Genomic DNA, 20,499 nt, shown 5'->3' with positions numbered 1-20,499 from the left:
GTCTCTGTGCTGGAGGCCTGCTCTGTGTCCCTGTGCTGGAGCTGTCTCACAGCCTGACAGAATGTGCCACAGGACTCGTTTGGGGGCAGCACAGAGCGGACGGTCTCATCCGCACAAAACCATTAGCGCAGGTTCTGAGGAGAAGGCAGCGTGTCATAATTGGCCCTGATCAGGAAGCTAAGCCTGGCTTGTGGTATCTTCCACCAGTCTGACCCACTGAGCGATCGGTCCTCCACATTATCCCACGCTGTCCATCCTCTGAGACCACCTTAGCAAACTGCTAAAACCTGCTACCTCTCCTGCGCCATCCATGGTGGGATGACCCAGAGTCTTCTGTGCCCATCTCTTTCCCTGCTGGGGGGGTTGTGCCCCTCTGTTTCCCTGCTGGGGGGTTGTGCCCCTCTGTTTCCCTGCTGGGGGGTTGTGCCCCTCTGTTTCCCTGCTGGGGGGTTGTACCCCTCTGTTTCCCTGCTGGGGGGGTTTTACCCCTCTGTTTCCCTGCTGGCGGGAAGCAGTCAGGTAGAAGCAAACTGCAAACATAGAATGCATATCAGGCCACTGCTATATGTACCACAATTAAACCATCAGTGAAAGCCCAGGATATACGGGTCTATTTATAAATCAATGACAAACTATGTTCTACAGCATATCCACCAATTTACCCACCCAGATATTTCTGATTAACAATGTTGTACATTTTAAGCTCTCATAAAACGCCGGTAGTACAGATGCTGATGTAGTCAGCTGAAAGGAACTTCTTAGCTTACAAAGGAGATGTTACAATAGAATGGGCACATCCAATTTGTTCAGGTGCAGGGCATAAACAATATGTAGAGTTAAAAAAATGTCTGATGTTTGAACAGACTAGGCAGAATTTGTGTAATTTCAAACAGATTGGAATATGGGTTTAACATCAGTATGCCTTTGGATCTGAGACGCGCAAGTGAGTACGTTTAACATGGTCGGTGAAAATAGCGGTGATATGTGTTATTCAACCAATCATTTAAACAGAAACATTTACACTCTAGACATTTGACACGTGAACAGTAAAAATAACACATACAAATGCAACATTACAAACTTGCACCAGCAGGCCTTATCTGATAGAAGAAAAATAATCACATTATCAGAACAGACATTGCCACAGGAATACCTAACAGAAACGCAATTCCCCCATGTGGAATAAGCCGGAATTTTGGAAAAACAGAGTTGCGTGGTCTCTAATAAAAATGATTAGCATGGCTTACAGGCTCGTCACGGAACAGAAATAATATAAAATGACACCGACACAACAATCCTGTAATGTAATTACAGTATCACATTTTGCAGTAAATTATTGACTTATCAATGTTCAGTCCAAAAGCTCTAACTAGATGCCACTGTTGACATTTTTAAGTTGGGCCTTACAATCCTTCCAGCTTCTCCCATTGTTATGCCTGGATTTATGACATGGTCAATCACTGCGGCTCTAAATTCATTCAATACAACAATATTTCTTCTACCTGCTTGACCACAACCTCAGGCACAGCCACGACCAGTCCATCAGTACCAACTGCATTGGGCTGCTCCATGTTGTCAGACACTGCTGAATGTAGTGCTGTAAAACAGCCTTCTATGTTGAGATTACCAATCATGCTGCAATGCAACTCACCTGGGCAATGTTGCTGGAAGTGACGAGACAGGATTGCAAACATCTTGACTTCATTTCACAATCTGCATGTCTAGCAATAAGCATTGGAACATTTTACTAATACAAGACGACTGTATTGTGAAAACTGATTTAGAGTTGTGCACTTTGTGGGTAGGTACTGCAATGAGTGTCTTAGGGTAAGAATTTTGCCAGTCAGTTTGGCAAATTGAGTTTTGCACATTGAGCCAAAGCAATCATAACATACTGTAATGCATTTGTAATGTGTGACTGCAGATATTAGAAATGCATTTGAAAAAATGAGAAAAACTGTAGGGTCTCAGGAACATCTCAATGACTGGATGTCATGCAAACCACATTTCTGCCTTGATTTTGGCTTAGTGGTCTAATCCATTCAACTGATGTGCAGTAGATCCAGGTTCAAACCTACAGGAAAACCATTTATTTCAGAGGTAACATAAATATACCAGTTCAATAGACAAGCAGTGACTTTTCAAAATGTATTGAGTTGTGGTTACACTACAGTAACAGAAGCAAGCATTCATCAGACACTACACAACGTTTCTTATAACAGATTTTATTTCCACTACTGTAGATGAATGTCCTTGCTTCTACTGCATTGATTAACTGATTTTAGCCCCATGCTGATCCACTCATACTGAGTCCAAACATAATCCCATACAGAATATGTAATAAGTACCAGTGTCACAGGAGTTCAATACATCACACAATAATAAATCACAACAGCAAAACATTTGATATTTTTATAATTCAGGTTTAATCATTGCATATTATTGTCTGAAAATACAGAAAATTAAAGCAACAAAAAAAAAAAATCAATCCTAACAGAATAAATAAGGAAACTCAATCCATCATTGTTTACAGTAATGAAAGGAAGTAAGTACACTGCAGTGACCATTCTCATGGGATGCATCAGCTGCATCAGCCCACAGAAATTTGCACATTGGAACACTGTATGTATGAAAGAAACTGTAAAAACTAGCAAAATGCACATGGAGGAGTTTGCCACTGGCTTCTTTTTTTAAAAGATGCAGATACAGGAGACAGAATTATTACTTCAAAAACATTTCACTCTGCCATCTTCTGGCATTATTACTCTCAATGTTATATGAATGTTTTAATAATCAAAAGTACATAAACACACCTTGAACATTTTCAATATAAATTTATCAAAATGTAAAAAAATAAAATCATATTTAGAGAGTGAGTGCTTAACCTGAACCTGCTAAAAGATCATACTCTTATGTACAGGGTTTAAGCAGTACTGAGGCTAATATTGGGCACAGCTGAAATTGCAGTGGTAAGGCTTTGCTCAAGGAAGGTTGCGAGTGTTTCGACGTGTGTGTGTGTGTGTGTGTGTGTGTGTGATTGGGTGTGAGTGCGTGTGTGTGCGCGCGCATGCGTTTGCGAATGTGTGTGTCTGTATACTGTATGTGAGAGTGTGAGTGAGAGAAAGAGTGTGTGTGTGTGCATACGGGTATGAGCGTGTGTATGTTTGCATGCGTGTGTATATGTGTGCGTGAGATTGTGTGTGTCTGTGTGTAGGTGTGTGTGAGTGACTGGGTGTGAGAGAGTGTGCGTGCGTAGGTGTGTGAGCGTGTGTGCATGACTGAGAGTGTGTGTAGGTGTGTGATTGAGTGTGTGTGTGTATGTGTATATGAGTGTGTGTATATAAGTGTATGTGAGAGAGAGAGGGTGTGTGTGATTGAGTGTGCAAGAGTGTGTGTAGGTGTGTGAGTGCGTGTGTGTGTGGGTCTAGGTGCATATGAGTGTGTGTATATATATATGTGAGTGTGTGATTGTGTGTGTGTGTGTATGTGTATATGAGTGTGTGTATATAAGTGTGTGTGTGTGTGTGTGTATGTGTGTGTGTGTGTGTGTGTGTGTGTGTGGGTGTGTGAGGGTCTAGGTGTATACAAGTGTTTGTGTTTATATGTGTGTGATTGAGTGTGTGTGTGTATGTGTATATGAGTGTGTGTATATGTGTGTGTGTGTGTGTGTGTGCATGCGTTCGAGTGTGTATGCGCATGTGTGTGTGTCTCTACTCCAGTTAGCAGAGGGACACTGAGGAGTGTGTGTGTGTGCATGGGTAAGAGAATGTGTGTGTGTTTATACATGCGTGTGCATGCGTACGGAAATGTGAATGTGTGTGTTGACACGTGTTTGTGTCTCTGCACGCATGAATGTGTGTGTGTGTGGATGTGAGTGTGTGTGTGTGAGAGAGAGAGAGGGTGTGTGTGTGTGCATACAGTTATGAGCGTGTGTACGTATGCATGAATGTGTGTGTGCGCTTAAGAGTGCACTGGTGAATGTGTGTGTTTGTGTGTGTGAGAGATTGTGTGTGTCCGTGTGTAGGTGTGTGTGCATGTGTGTGATTGGGGGTGTGAGTGACTGGGTGTGAGAAAGTGTGTATGTGTGTGTGCATGAGTGTACATCAGTGTGTGTGTGTGTGCATGGGTAAGAGAATGTGTGTGTGTTTATACATGTGTGCATGCATATGGGAATGTGAATGTGTGTTGACACGTGTTTGTATCTCTGCACGCATGTATGTGTGTGTGTGGATGTGAGTGTGTGTGTGTGTGAGAGAAAGGGTGTGTGTGTGTGTGCATATGGTTATGAGCGTGTTTACGTATGCATGCATGCATGCGTGTGTGCGCGTGAGAGTGTAGTGGTGAATGTGGGTGTGTGAGTGGGTGTGAGAGAGTGTGAGTGTGTGCGCACAAGTGTGTGTGTGCGTAGGTGTGTGAGTGCGTGTGTATGAGTGTGAGTATGAGAGAGAGGGTGTGTGAGAGTGTGTGTGTGTAGGTGTGGGTGTGTGTGTCTGTGTATCTGAGTGTGTATGTGTGAGTGTATGTGTATGAGTGTGTGTGTTGTGTGTGTCTACTCCAGTTAGCAGAGGGACACTGAGGAGTTCCACACTGTAAATCCAGCACAGAGGGGTGTGTGTTGAGTGAAGTGTGTGTGGAATCTGTGCAGGAGGGTCAGTGTGTCAGAGTCAGAGACGCTGTAGAAGGACAAAGTGCCGGCCGGACGGTCCACACACACTCCTACCCTGTACACACACACTCCTCTACCATCATCATCATCACACACTCCTGCTCTGTGGTAGGGGGAGGTGAGGGCAGGTATGCGTGTTCGGTTCTCATTGTGCCTGACAGAGTATCTGAGTTTATCAGAGTCTCTGAGTTTAGAGCACCTCAGCCTCCAGGAGTTTTTATTGAATCCAAACCTACAGTCAGAATCCCGTCCTTTCCTGCTGATTCCTTTATATGTCACTGCTATATAAACCCCTCCCTCCCTCTCAGACATACTGAACTCAGCCTCCCAGTAACAGCGCTCACACACACTCTCTCTGCACACAACCTGGGGCCAGCACTCAAATCTCTCTGGATGATCAGGATATGGCTCCACTCTCCCCGGTGTGTGTGTCACCCTCCTGTCCCCCTCAGACAGAGACAGCTCTCTGTGCGCTGTGTTTGGATCCAGTGTGAGCTGACAGCCGTCTGCACACCAGAGACATTAATGAGATTAATTATCCGTATTAATATTCACCTCATTATGTGTGTGAGAGAGAGAGAGCTGTGATAGTATCTCTGTGTGTGTGATTGTGTACATGTGTGCTTCTGTTTGTGTGTTTATGTGTGTAAGAGAGAAGTCTCTCTCTCACACACACACACACACACACACACACACACACAGCAGAGTGTGTACCTATGGAAAGTGTTCTGTGTCGATACACACTCACATTTCCTGGGTCCTGGTTTGGTCCTGTTCTCTCCTCCATGGTCCACACTGTAAGAACAGCAGAACAGAATTATGAATTTTAACCATCCTTTATTTCCACTCTCAACACACCGATGACATCACATTAATAAAAACAAAGACACAATAAAACACGAAACCAAGATCATATGAAAAATACACAAATCTGTCACAGGAAACTTATTCCAATCCCTCACCCTATTCCATATGCAAAAATAGCTCCCCTCCCTCCACTGAACATGAAACACCCTTAAAACACACACACTCTGAAACACACTCAGGTTCTCCATTGCTTTGTAATACTGAAACTCCACCATCACTGTGTCCCTGATCAAACCCCAAACTACAACAACCACATCTTATTTACTGCAGTGATACCCTGCAGCACCCTCCACTGGAGATCCCCAACCCTCCTGAGTAACGCTCATGTGAACAGTGCCCTCCATGCCCGCCCCAACTCCTTTTGTGTGTGTGTGTGTGTGTGTGTGTGTGTGTGAGGTGCAGTGTGGAAACTCTCTGTACTTACAGCAGTGTGAGTGTGTGTGTGTATGAGAGGTACAGTGTGGAAACTCTCTGTACTTACAGCAGTGTGAGTGTGTCCAGTTTAGCAGCAGACAGCACTCTCACTCCTGAGTCTCCTGGGTGATTGTAGCTGAGGTCCAGCTCTCTCAGGTGTGCGTGTGTGTGTGTGTGTGTGAGGCGCAGTGTGGAAACTTTCTGTACTTACAGCAGTGTGAGTGTGTCCAGTTCAGCAGCAGACAGCGCTCTCACTCCTGAGTCTCCTGGGTGATTGTATCTGAGGTCCAGCTCTCTCAGGTGTGAGGGGTTTAAACACAGAGCTGAAGCCAGAGAATCACAGCCTCTCTGTGTGACTCTACAGCCTGATAGCCTGCAGAGAGAAGGACACACACACCTTACACACATTAATATAAACTAACAGGGCTGTATGTGTCAAACACGTAACAGTGTGTTACACACCTTACACACATTAATATAAACTAACAGGGCTGTGTGTGTCACACACAGCAGTGTGTTACACACCTTACACACATTAATATAAACTAACAGGGTTGTGTGTGTTAGAGACATAGCAGTGTGTTACACACTTTACACACATTAATATAAACTAACAGGGCTGTGTGTGTCAAACACATAGCAGTGTGTTACACACCTTACACACATTAATATAAACTAACAGGGCTGTGTGTCAAACTAATAGCAGTGTGTTACACACCTTACACACATTTATTGTCTTGAACCTTCCCAAGTTCTCCCCTGCTGAGGTCACTCCACTGGCTACCAGTCACTGCAGGTTCAAAGTCCTGACCCTCACCTACACTGCAGCCAACAGGACGGCCCTCGTCTACTTACAGCACATGATTACATCCTATACACCCGCTTGACCACTGCCTTGCACCCCCTGCCATCCGGGTAAAGGGTTCAATCTTGTCTCTACCAGAGAGCTTCTCCACCCTAGCTCCACCCTAGCCAGTGGTGGAACGAACTCTCTGTTCCTCTACGAACCTCTCCCTCACTACCCATCTTCCGCCGTGGTCTGAAGATGCATCTCTTCAGACTATACCTGGACTACTAACTATCACCACTCTGTAGATCATTTCTATCATTTAAATCCTTTCTACACATGCACCTCCTGTGCCACTCATGTTACATGTACCTCCATCCAGCACTTATTGTGCCCTGTATCATTGTCTAGATGTTGCTTGTAATGCCTCCTAGTTTGACTTAGCATAGGTTAGGTCAGAGTAATGTTCACTGTGTGAACTGGACTTAATGTGTTCATGGCTATGAATAACTGCAAAATATTGTACCTTATCGGACCTGTGTTTTGTAGTTGTTCCAATTACCTTTTGTATGCACTTATTGTACGTCACTTTGGATAAAAGCGTCTGGCAAATAAATGTAATGTAACATAAACTAACAGGGCTGTGTGTGTTAAACTAAAATAACATGAATGTGGAATGAGTCATTATCAAACACATTTGAGTTTACACCCCACTACAGTTCAGTAAACAGGACAGGACTAATTCATTTTCTTCATTCATTTGTGTAGTCGAATTCTACCAAGAGGAAGAACAGGAACATGCTGTTTCAGTTCTGTGGAGTGTCTGTTTTCACATTAGAAACATTGACATCAGTGTTGTATTTAGTCACATTGTAGCCCTTTGGATTGAAGGGGTTTGTGTTTGTACTCACCCCATTCTATGCAGTTTACAGTGTGGGTCCTCCAGTCCAGCAGAGAGCGCTCTCACTCCTGAATCCTGCAGCTCGTTGTCTCTGAGCTCCAGATCTCTCAGCTCTGAGTGAGGAGAACGCAGGACTGAGGCCAGAACATCACAGCAGCCCTCTGTGAGATTACACCAACCCAGCCTGTGGAGAGACCACACACACACAAACACGCACGCACACACACAAACACACGCACAAATTCTTTGTGACATTGTTCACCTTGACAGTTGATACATATGTACCTACGCATTCCTGAGATGTACACACAAAAAACAGGGAGGGGGGTGTTTAAATGAAGTTCATAAAGTATTCTGACTAATCCACAATAGTCTAAGGCAATTACTGGGTTCTAATAACCCTTTCCATGTGATGAACTTAGCTGATTTGCAAACATATTAATTTCATCTGCAAACACAAAAAACAGCATTTTTGTGGTGCACTTTACCTCACCTGACATGTTCTTCAGTTCATAAACATCTATACATTTCAAAGACGCTGAATATTCATCACTATGAATAGATAAATATAACTGTTAATGTACTCGTATAACCCATTAGCTAAATACATTACTGTCATCATGATAATATTTTCTTCCTAATCTTGTAACTGTAACCTTTATTTGTATCAGCCATGGGTATTATTTAAATCTTAACAATTGTCATTTTTGTAACTGGTAATACTGAACTATTTACATTGAACTCTTAAGTCTATACATTTCCATTTATACGCATATTGTATTCAGTCTTCATTAAATATTTAAGTTCCCCCTCTTGTGTTCCCCCTGGGACCTTAATTAGGGAACACATCTTGTTTGGTTAGTTTTGGAAAGGAGGATTGTGCTGGTAACATGCTGCTGTGCTACTGCTCCTGCCATGTTGGCTACTTCCATTAAATGTTATACCTGACGATACTCATTGTAGCCCAGTTCATTACACCTTCGCCTCGACCGAGACTTGGAGAACAGCCTCTTCCAAATATTCGGGTTACATAACCATCAAGTTATCAAACAATTTAAGTTTAACAAATTATACAGTCTGTCAGGGTTTTTGACATTCATTTTAAAATATTCAGCAAGGTGAAATGAAACCGCATTCGATACAAAATTGCGCTCTTCCTTATTTACCTCTCGCCAAAGTAACGTGACAGTAACCATGACGACGCTGTTTAAAATGTGGCAGTTAGGAGGGTCGGTTGGTTACCATGGCGATGCCAGCTCGCTCTGAGCTGTTTACTGTTACCTCAGCTAGTTCATTCTTTGAAAATACAGAACTACAGTTAGGCCTGCATAACACAATTATTTGATAATAAATATGAACACTTTGCAAATATCATTTGTTTACCATTTACATGAAACAACATGACCCTCAAGTTGACACTTGTTGTCGTTGTTCTAAGTTCAGCTTTCGCTTTGACCCACACAGTCACAGGCACAAGTTAGCTAGCTAGCCAGCCCAACCTACCTTAACGTTACTTCATGACCCAACCTAGCTAGCGGAGCCAGAGAGGAACTAAGCAGCTAACTGTCACGGACAACTTAAATATATACACCAGTATATAAAATAACATGAAGGTTTTATCTAACCAGTCATGATATTATTGGGCAGACCTGCGATATTGTCCCTGCTAACAGATGAAGCAGTGCGTGAGCCGTGTACGAGCTGTGCTACACTTCAGTTCATCTGGCACGATCTTACAGCAATGCAACTACTGCATCAACTGGAATTGCACTGCATCGCCATCTAGTGGCTGTATCAGAACAGCACAACTGATTACTGCCACTAACTTTTATTGCTGGTAGACACTAGATTTTCAAAGATGTGGTGTCTTTTGAAACATCCACACATTGCACCTATGTTCTCCATGTCTTTACGCTATAATCCATCCAATCATTTCAGACCTGGACCTGCGATACAATCAGGCCGCCAGCAGCATACCAGTGCTTTTTCCACATCCCCTTTCCCCTTTGCCTGAGTAGCTGCTGGCCCTATATAGGCCTCATGGTCTCACTCCAGGGGTGTGCTGGCTTTCCCCTCACTGAGTGACTAACAGCCTCTGATTCTCGTTTTTTTTTTTTTTTTGTGGCAGACTCGGATGTGCCCCTCCTCGTGGCCTGAATTTTGGACCCGCCTGCACTTCCCTAGCACTTTTGCTTCCCCCAACATTTGAGTAGCCTGATCGCTCTCTTTGAGTAGTCTTTCACCTTGTCTTTCGTGTTTCACTTTTCCCCTGTCTTCATTCATTGTGATACCGCTGTCACAATAAAAGTCCTCAACAGGCATGTTGTCAGCACTGTCTGCCTCGTCTGTGCCTCGTTCCCATAGCATACAGTATGGATGTGATAAAAGTTTATTAAAGGATATGAAAGATATGGAATTGAAGGTATCTGTAAGTGGGTGGAAAATCACAACCTGTACCTGTACAACATGTCATATAAATGCTCTGCCTGTTTGCAAATGTCGCACACAATGCAAATCATGCAAACTATGCAGACTACACAGAAGTATAAAACAGTCTTTAGAAGGACCATCACTGTAAACCCTTGCAGGAGAACATGCAACACATACAGGAATGATAGATTCAATCATTAGGGCACACCAATAGTACAATGCCCCTTATTTACTGTCAGTATAATTACCATGCAGCACTCCTGTCCCTGTAGGGTGGGGGGGGGGGGGGGGGGTGGTACTAGAGTCTTGTTCAGGTTAGACTTTATTTTGTCAAATGTAAACTAGTGTGGATTGCGGGAGATGTTCTCTGGATAGCATTTAAGGGAAGCTCAAACAATTTACTTCATTATCCAAAGTCTTTCTTAAAAAGCATTTTGGTATGCATCACAATTTTATACCTGGACTAACTATCACCACTCTGTAGATCATTTCTATCATTTAAATCCCTCTATTTCTACACATGTACCTCCTGTGCCACTCATGTTACATGTACCTCCATCCAGCACTTACTGTGCCCAGTATCATTGTCTAGATGTTGCTTGTAATGCCTCCTAGTTTGACTTAGCATAGGTTAGGTAAGTAATGTTCACTGTGTGAACTGGACTTAATGTGTTCATGGCTATGAATAACTGCAAAATATTGTACCTTATCGGACCTGTGTTTTGTAGTTGTTCCAATTACCTTTTGTATGCACTTATTGTACGTCACTTTGGATAAAAGCGTCTGGCAAATAAATGTAATGTAACATAATATAAACTAACAGGGCTGTGTGTGTTAAACTAAAATAACATGAATGTGGAATGAGTCATTATCAAACACATTTGAGTTTACATACCACTACAGTTCAGTAAACAGGACTAAAACATTTTCTTCATTCATTTGTGTAGTCGAATTCTACCAAGAGGAAGAACAGGAACATGCTGTCTCAGTTCTGTGGAGTGTCTGTTTTCACATTAGAAACATTGACATCAGTGTTGTATTTAGTTACATTGTAGCCCTTTGGATTGAAGGGGTTTGTGTTTGTACTCACCCCATTCTATGCAGTTTACAGTGTGGGTCCTCCAGTCCAGCAGAGAGCGCTCTCACTCCTGAATCCTGCAGCTCGTTGTCTCTGAGCTCCAGATCTCTCAGCTCTGAGTGAGGAGAACGCAGAACTGAGGCCAGAACATCACAGCAGCCCTCTGTGAGATTACACCAACCCAGCCTGTGGAGAGACCACACACACACAAACACGCACGCACGCACGCACACAAACACACGCACAAATTCTTTGTGACATTGTTCACCTTGACAGTTGATACATATGTACCTACGCATTCCTGAGATGTACACACAAAAACAGGGAGGGGGTGTGTAAATTAAGTTCATAATCCACAATAGTCTAAGGCAATTACTGGGCTCGAATAACCCTTTCCATGTGATGAACTTATCTGATTTGCAAACATATTAATTTCATCTGCAAACACAGAAAACAGCATTTTTGTGGTGCACTTTACCTCACCTGACATGTTCTTCAGTTCATAAACATCTATACATTTCAAAGACGCTGAATATTCATCACTATGAATAGATAAATATAACTGTTAATGTACTCGTATAACCCATTAGCTAAATACTGTGGCGGTTTCGCGAAGAAGCAGAGACGGAGATGGGCTTGGCTGTTTTCGAATCGCTCCCGGGGAGCTTCGCTTTATTTGTGACATCTCTTCCAAACGGAAATTCGTAGATTGACCCTCATAGCTGGGCGAAGCCTGCTTTTGTCAAAAACCCTGTTCGCCGTGATTGGCTGCCAAGGCACAGCAGGACTAACCAATCACACAGCCTTAACATCACACCACACGAAGGTCGGATAATTGGCATACAGCGGGAAACAGCAGCACGAGACACACGCAAAACAGGGGAGACAGGCAGGGAATACAACACAGCAGTAGTGGCTAGGTGACTAATGACAGAAACATGACGGTGCAAATCATAAACCCGAGGGGTTGCTAGCGCTATGTAAGCGGTTCCTAGCAGGCTACACACATTTAAAACAACGAGTATTTACACGATCGCGGAGCGGGACAAGTTAACCGCTAACAAGTTATCACAATTATTTACTTTATACACAGGCAAGATCGCCACACAGCCCCCATCTAAAGGGTCGCTAGTCCCCGACGACCCACAATTTCTACGCAATTTACCTCGTAGTCGATTAAATAATTTGGTAGCCGTCGCTTCCGAGTGGGTCGGCCCGTGGTGGGCTGAGCCGTTTCCTCTGCTGCCGGTGGTGTAGAGGGGACAGGGCTGCTACCTTCTTGTCCGCCAGCTGCGTCTTCGGTGGTGAGTGGTTGGTAAGGTGCGAGTCGGTCTTGGTGGAGCACCACCAGGCGCCCTCGATTTGGCATGCGCATGCGATACGTCACCTCACTCAGCTGCTCCAAGATCTCGCCAGGCCCCCGCCAATGCGACTGCAGCTTAGGCGACAGGCCCTTCTTGCGCACTGGGCAGTGGACCCACACTTTATCACCTGGCTTGAAGGCCTGCCCCTTGCAGTGCTGGTCGTAGGCGCGTTTCTGTCGCAGTCCCGCAGTGTCCTGGGCCTGGCGAGAGAAGTCGTGTGCCACTCGCAATCGTTCCAGCAGCTGGCGGAAGTAGCATGCCTCTGTACGGGCTGGTTCCCTGCTTTCGGGCGGGGCCCCGAACACCAAGTCCACAGGCATCCGGAGCTCCCGTCCAAACATCAGGGCGGCGGGCGTGCAGAGGCTGGACTCCTATACGGCAGTTCTGTAGGACCACAGGACCAGGGGCAGGTGGCGGTCCCAGTCTCGTCGGTGCTGCCTGGCGAGGATGGCGAGTTGTGCAGTCAGGGTCTTGTTGAACCGTTCAACCAGTCCGTCGCTCTGGGGATGGAGTGGAGTTGTGCGGGTCTTAGCTACCCCAAGTTGACTGCAGACCTCAGCCAGCACCCGCGATTCAAAATTTCGCCCCTGGTCGCTGTGGAGTTGGGCGGGGACCCCGAAACGGGCAAACATCTCCTCGACCAGCTTCCCCGCTGTTGTTGCAGCACTTTGGTCCGGCACCGCGTACGCCTCTTAGGCCATTTCGTAAAGTAGTCCATAGCCACAAGGACGTAGCGGTTACCGGCCTCAGTGACAGGGAAGGGGCAGAGGACGTCCACCCCCACTCGCTCCATCGGGGCCCCCACCACATAGCGTTGTAGAGGGGCGCGGGAGCGCTTGGTAGGCCCCTTGCATGCTGTACAGGAGTCACAGCAGTGGACGTGCAGCTCCACGTCCCGGCGGCACCCAAGCCAGTAAAAGCGCCACCTCAATCGTCGTAAGGTCTTTCTGTTCCCGAAATGGCCCATCCCCACCGAGCCATGCACCAACCCGAAGACTTGGGGGCGGAGCACACGGGGAACGAGGAGTTGGAGGAGGTCGCTACCAAGCCCGGGTGCCTGCCACCGCCGATAAAACAGCCCGTCCCGCAGCCCGTAGTAGGTCTTGAGCTCGGGCCCCTCAGCCAAGACCTCAGCCCATTGCGGCGGTGTTTCTGCCTCCAGCCAGCCCCTCACCTTTCTTAGCGTGCTGTCGGCCTCCTGGCCTTCCCGCAGCTGCTCCTGCGACACTGGCAGCCACTCCGCCTCGCTGATGGAAGCGGTAGCCACTGCTAGCTCCACCTGGCTCTTATCTTCCTGTCGCTGGCAGTGTTGACAATCCAGCTCAGCACAGGGACAGCGGGACAAAGCGTCAGCGTTGGTGTGGTGCCGCCCCGCCCTGTGCTCGATCTGGAAATCGCACTCTTGTAGCTCTTCTAGCCACCGTGCGACTTGGCCCTCCGGGTGCTTGAAATTTAGGAGCCAGGTGAGCGAAGCGTGGTCAGTGCGGAGGCAGAAGTGGCTGCCTTGGAGATAGGGTCGGAAGTGCCTCAGTGCCTTGACTACGGCCAGCAGCTCTCGGCGGGTCACGCAGTAGTTCCGCTCTGCCCGGCTCAGGGCACCGCTGTAGTAGGCGACAGCTCTCTCTCCATCGCTGTCCTCCTGAGAGAGGACGGCTCCCACCCCCACGTTACTGGCGTCGGTGTTGACGATGAATGGGCGGTGCACATCGGGATACGCCAGTACGGGGGCCTCCGTGAGAGCCGTTCTGAGCCGGGCAAAGGCTTCTGCGCATTCGGTGGTCTAGACGAACGGCTGGTACTTGTCGGTGAGGCGATGGAGGGGACTGGCAATGGAGGCGAAACCGCGCACGAACCGCCGATAGTAGCTCGCCAACCCCAGGAAGCTGCGCAGCTCGCCTACATTTGCTGGGGTCGGCCAATCCCGCACAGCAGTCACCTTAGCTGGGTCGATGGTTACCCCTCGCTCACTCACAACGTGCCCCAGGAAGGCCGTCTCCCTCTGGAGCAGCTGGCACTTCCGGGGATTCAACCGTAGCCCAGCCCGGCGAATCACGGTGAGCACGTCGTGGAGGTTAGCGAGGGCGTGCTCAAAGCTACTGGCATGTACTAGGAGGTCGTCCAGGTACACTACACAGCAGCTTCGGGGGACGGCCGACAGCACCCTTTCCATCAGCCGCTCGAACGTGGCAGGGGCATTGCACAGTCCGAACGGCATCACGCGGAACTGCCACAACCCTTGCCCGATGGTGAAGGCGGTTTTAGCCTTAGCATCCTCGGCCATTTTAACCTACCAGTAGCCACTCCGGAGGTCCAGCGAGCAGAACCAACTGGACCCCGCGATGTGGTCTAGCGCCTCGTCGATGCGGGGGAGAGGGTACGCATCTTTGCGCGTTACGGCGTTGAGGCACCGATAGTCCACGCAAAAACGCCACTCTCCGTTCTTCTTCCGCACTAGGACAGCAGGGGCCGCCCACGGGCTGTTGGAAGGCTCAATGACGCCTGCAGCAGCCATCTCTCTAACCTCTCCTCTGCCCCCAGCCGCTTTGCGAGTGACAACCGGTGAGGGCGCAGACGAACCGGTGCAGCGTCACCAGTGTCAATGGCGTGCTGCACTAGCTCGGTCTGCGTGCATTCCTCATCGCGGGCAGCGAAGAGGTCTGCATTGTCCTTCAGCAAGCGTTCAAGCTGTTGGCATTGGTGAGGGTTGAGGCCACTGCAGCTGCATCGCCACAGCTCGCGGACAGCACTCACCGTCTCGACAGAGGGGGGGGCAGGTTGTGACAGTGGGGCAGGCGAGCCACACTCTGTGTTGGTTAGCTGGGGTGGCGGCGGCTGGTGAGGGTGGGCTGAGGCTGCTCGGCGACGGGTCCTCCTGGACCTGCGTTTCCTCTTGGGGGTGGCGTGGAGGGCGAGGGTGGTGGCACCGATGGAGAGCCTGGCGTTGGCGATGTCCACCGTGGCACCCCAGTGGACCAGCAGATCCAGGCCGATTATGATTATGCGTCGCTGATGTCGGCCAGCCAGAACTCATGCGTCACCACCTCTCGGTTTCCTCCATGCTCACCATCTTCTTGCCCCGCATGCCGAGCCTCTGTCCCGTCACTGACTGCAGCTGAGTGGTTGTTGGGGACCAGGCAGTGTTGGGGAGCGTTCCCGGTCGCACCAGGGAGATGGTGGCCCCCGTGTCGGCCAGTGCCCAGCAGGGTTTCCCATCCAGCCTACATATGCAGGTATAGCCCGCCCGCCTCCCCCAGTCGGCCCATTCGCTGTTGGATGGTTTGCTCTTCTGCCCTCAAAAGGGCAGGCTGCTCTCCTGCCCTGAAAAGGGCGGGCTGGAATTTTCTTTCGGCTCTCTTAATGGAAGGACTTTGCTCGGTTCCCGCCTTCACAAAGGCAGATGGAATATTTGCTTTCGCGAGTGGGACCAAACTGGTTTCAAGCGCAGCAGGCTGCTCCTGATTAAGGAGGATGGGTTCCTGGGACAGCGGTTTCCTCACAGCGCCTGCCCCCGCGTCGTTTCCCGCCGGCCGTGGCGATCAGGGCTTGGGCGCTGGTGCTGGGCAGTCGTGGGCCAGATGCCCTGGCTCATCGCAGCGATAGCAGCAGCCGCGTCGTGCTGGTGGTGGGCGCTGTCGCCGCTGTTGTGGGGGTGAGAGTGCCCAGCGGACTTCCTCCTCCTCCTCCTCGTAGCAGTCGTTTTCGCGGACACGGGGCCGGGTTGTCTGCCCTGGAGCCAAGCCGAGGACGTCCTCCGCCCTCTCTACTTCCTTCAGAGCGTCGTCTAGGGAGCAGGGCGTGGTCAGGATGACGTGCTGGCGCAGCCGTTCCAGGGAGAGGGTCTGGAGGAAGGCGTACAGCGCGAGCTCGTCCTGCCCTGCCAAGTCGAGGGACGGGTAGCCCTGCCGTGCGTGGAGCCGCACGTCCGCAGCCACGGTCCCCCAGCTCTCTTTTCCTGCACAGCGGCGGATGTTGAGCTTCTCCCGGCTGCTCTGCATCGACCGCCTCTGGCCGAAACGCCTTGCCAAGGCCGTCGTCAGCGCCTTGAGATCGCCCTGTTCGGCAGCATCGAGATCTAGCAGGACCTGCAGCGCTGGGCCCTCCAGGGCGAGTGCTAGGTGCATCACACCGTCTGGCTCTCGCTCCAGCCGCAGTGCACCGTCTGGCTCTCGCTCCAGCCGCAGTGACGGGTAGCCAGCTGTAGCTGGGCTAGGTACGTCTCCCACTGCGCTGCTCCACTGAACCGGGCTAGCTTTGGCTGTGTGCTAGCTGGCATGCTAGCTGGCGTGCTAGTGCTAGCTTCCCTCGGGTGGGTAGGTTGAACAGCACTGGCTCCGTCTGGTTTTCTGGGGGCTCTCTCTCGTTGCGCCACCGAGCTCTGCAGGTCGGCGCCCGTCGCCGTCTCTGCTGCCTCGGTCTTCCGCCGCCTCGGTACCCCCAGTCTCTCTTCCAGCTCTCGGATCGCCTTCTCCACTTCAGCTAGCTGAATCTCACTTCCGGACACCAATGTGGCGGTTTCGCGAAGAAGCAGAGACGGAGATGGGCTTGGCTGTTTTCAAATCGCTCCCGGGGAGCTTCGCTTTATTTGTGACATCTCTTCCAAACGGCAATTCGTAGACTGACCCTCATAGCTGGGTGAAGCCTGCTTTTGTCAAAAACCCTGTTCGCCGTGATTGGCTGCCAAGGCACAGCAGGACTAACCAATCACACAGCCTTAACATCACACCACACGAAGGTCGGATAATTGGCATACAGCGGGAAACAGCAGCACGAGACACACGCAAAACAGGGGAGACAGGCAGGGAATACAACACAGCAGTAGTGGCTAGGTGACTAATGACAGAAGCATGACGGTGCAAATCATAAACCCGAGGGGCTGCTAGCGCTATGTAAGCGGTTCCTAGCAGGCTACACACATTTAAAATAACGAGTATTTACACGATCGTGGAGCGGGACAAGTTAACCCAAGTTATCACAATTATTTACTTTATACACAGGCAAGATCGCCATAATACATTACTGTCATCATTATAATATTTTCTTCCTAATCTTGTAACCATCAAGTTATCAAACAATTTAAGTTTAACAAATTATACAGTCTGTCAGGGTTTTTGACATTAATTTTAAAATATTCAGCAAGGTGAAAGGAAACCGCATTCGATACAAAATTGTGCTCTTCCTTATTTACCTCTCGCCAAAGTAACGTGACAGTAACCATGACGACGCTGTTTAAAATGTGGCAGTTAGGAGGGTCGGTTGGTTACCATGGCGATGCCAGCTCGCTCTGAGCTGTTTACTGTTACCTCAGCTAGTTCATTCTTTGAAAATACAGAACTACAGTTACATAACATAATTATTTGATGACACTTGTTGTCGTTGTTCTAAGTTCAGCTTTCGCTTTGACCCACACAGTCACAGGCACTAGCTAGCCAGCCCAACCTACCTTAACGTTACTTCATGACCCAACCTAGCTAGCGGAGCCAGAGAGGAACTAAGCAGCTAACTGTCACGGACAACTTAAATATATACGCCAGTATATAAAATAACATGAAGGTTTTATCTAACCAGTCATGATATTATTGGTCAGACCTGCGATATTGTCCCTGCTAACAGATGAAGCAGTGCATGAGCCGTGTACGAGCTGTGCTACACTTCAGTTCATCTGGCACGATCTTACAGCAATGCAACTACGGCATCAACTGGAATTACACTGCATCGCCATCTAGTGGCTGTATCAGAACAGCACAACTGATTACTGCCACTAACTTTTATTGCTGGTAGACACTAGATTTTCAAAGATGTGGTGTCTTTTGAAACATCCACACATTGCACCTATGTTCTCCATGTCTTTACGCTATAATCCATCCAATCATTTAATTCTCGCACGCTTTTGGGAATATAATAGGTTAATTATTGCGTTACATTTAATTATTTTTGTAACAATGATAATAATAATGAAAATAAAAGCCTGATGTATTAGGTCCTTTCTTTCTTTAAAACCCATTATCAACACGTTTGGTCGACCTTGTGGAGTAATATAAACTGCACAAAAAATGTAATAAGTGGGGGCATTTGAAGATTATTAGAATACTTATCTAAGAAATACTCCTGTAAATGATGTTATTCTTTAGATGATAGGAGCTAGAGGCAGAATATTGATCTCTGAATCAGACTATTCCACACAGCTTGACTGCTTACAAATGTATAATATCCAGGCTATGACTTGGGACTGGAACCACAGAAAAATGACTAAACTAAACGAGGTAACACTGCATCTAAACAGCAGCTCACATGTTGTTCAGATGGACACTCTCCCACCAAGATGTACACACATAACGTGCCGATGAAACCATGCCCGGCTTTACCAGCAGAATAAAATATCATTTTATTCACAATCCTTTCAGAAACACCACAATCCTGAAAATTAAACATCCTGCTAGACTGAACTCTGACAGTTCTATAGATGTAATTCTGACCCAAATGGGCCCTTTTCCTATACTGTAAGCTCTCTGAATTGGGGCAATGGGCTCATCTACCTTTTCTATGATCTTTTCTCTGGGCTTAATCCTCCCATCCCATACTAGACGTGCAGCTGCCACCTTTCAGAGTGGACAGTGAGTTAGTTTTCAGTGCTGTAGGATGTTTGGCCACCACCAAGTAAAGACAACACACGTTTTTCATGTGTGGACAGTCAATTTGCTCATTTCCTTTTAGCTTTCTGTGACAAACTTCCCACAGCACTGCAAGCTAACACAGCTAAAGGCAGATTCACTGTAACAGGAAGTAATGCACATGCTCATATATATGTATTGTGGTGTGGGCCTCTGAAGCCCCGCCCCTCCCTGCCATCAGCCGCCACTCAGCTCCACTTCACCTGTGTCTCACCGGCCCAGCCTGCCGCCCCATGGACATGGCCGGAGGGACAGGGCTGAGTTTCAGCACCTCCACTCCACACTCAGACCTGGACAGCGCCGGAGGGACGGGGCTGAGTTTCAGCACCTCCACTCCGCACTCAGACCTGGACAGCGCCGGAGGGACGGGGCTGTGTTTCAGCACCTCCACTCCGCACTCAGACCTGGACAGCGCCGGAGGGACAGGGCTGAGTTTCAGCACCTCCACTACGCACTCAGACTTGGACAACGCCGGAGGGACAGGGCTGAGTTTCAGCACCTCCACTCCGCACTCAGACCTGGACCTGAGATACAATCAGGCCGCCAGCAGCATACCAGTGCTTTTTCCACATCCCCTTTCCCCTTTGCCTGAGTAGCTGCTGGCCCTATATAGGCCTCATGGTCTCACTCCAGGGGTGTGCTGGCTTTCCCCTCACTGAGTGACTAACAGAGTCTCTGATTCTCGTTTTTTTTTTTTTTTTTGTGGCAAATTCGGACGTGCCCCTCCTCGTGGCCTGAATTTTGGACCCACCTGCACTTCCCTAGCACTTTTGCTTCCCCCAACATTTGAGTAGCCTGATCTCTCTCTTTGAGTAGTCTTTCATCTCGTCTTTCGTGTTTCACTTTTCCTGTCTTCATTCATTGCGATACCGCTGTCACAATAAAAGTCCTCAACAGGTATGTTGCCAGCACTGTCTGCCTCGTCTGTGCCTCGTTCCCATAGCATACAGTATGGGTGTGATACAAGTTTATTAAAGGATATGAAAGATATGGAATTGAAGGTATCTGTAAATGGGTGGAAAATCACAACCTGTACCAGTACAACATGTCATATAAATGTTCTGCGCGTTTGCAAAAGTTGCACACAATGGAAATCATGCAAACTATGCAGACTACACAGAAGTATAAAACAGTCTTTAGAAGGACCATCACTGTAAACCCTTGCAGAAGGACATGCAACACATACAGGAATGACAGATTCAATCATTAGGGCACACCAATAGTACAATGCCCCTTATTTACTGTCAGTATAATTACCATGCAGCACTCCTGTCCCTGTAGGGTGGAGGGGGCGTGGTCTGGTGGGGATGGTGGTAGGTACTAG

The 20,499-nt window shown here is 48.1% G+C and overlaps 1 long non-coding RNA gene across 1 annotated transcript; it reads right to left on the bottom strand.

The window, feature by feature from the left end:
* Window positions 1-7,854: 7,854 nt before the first annotated feature.
* On the bottom strand, window positions 7,855-10,322 carry LOC118215128. Its single transcript, XR_004762767.1, has 3 exons — window positions 9,139-10,322; window positions 8,671-8,931; window positions 7,855-8,284 (listed from the first exon to the last, which is right to left on the bottom strand). It is a non-coding gene; the product is annotated as an uncharacterized LOC118215128 (long non-coding RNA).
* Between the last annotated feature and the right edge of the window lie 10,177 nt (window positions 10,323-20,499).

This window comes from Anguilla anguilla, chromosome 16 (genome assembly GCF_013347855.1).
Source record: "Anguilla anguilla isolate fAngAng1 chromosome 16, fAngAng1.pri, whole genome shotgun sequence".
Classification (NCBI taxonomy): domain Eukaryota; kingdom Metazoa; phylum Chordata; class Actinopteri; order Anguilliformes; family Anguillidae; genus Anguilla; species Anguilla anguilla.
The sequence above is the reverse complement of the archived record's forward strand: the minus strand, read 5'-3'. Positions and strand labels throughout refer to the sequence as shown.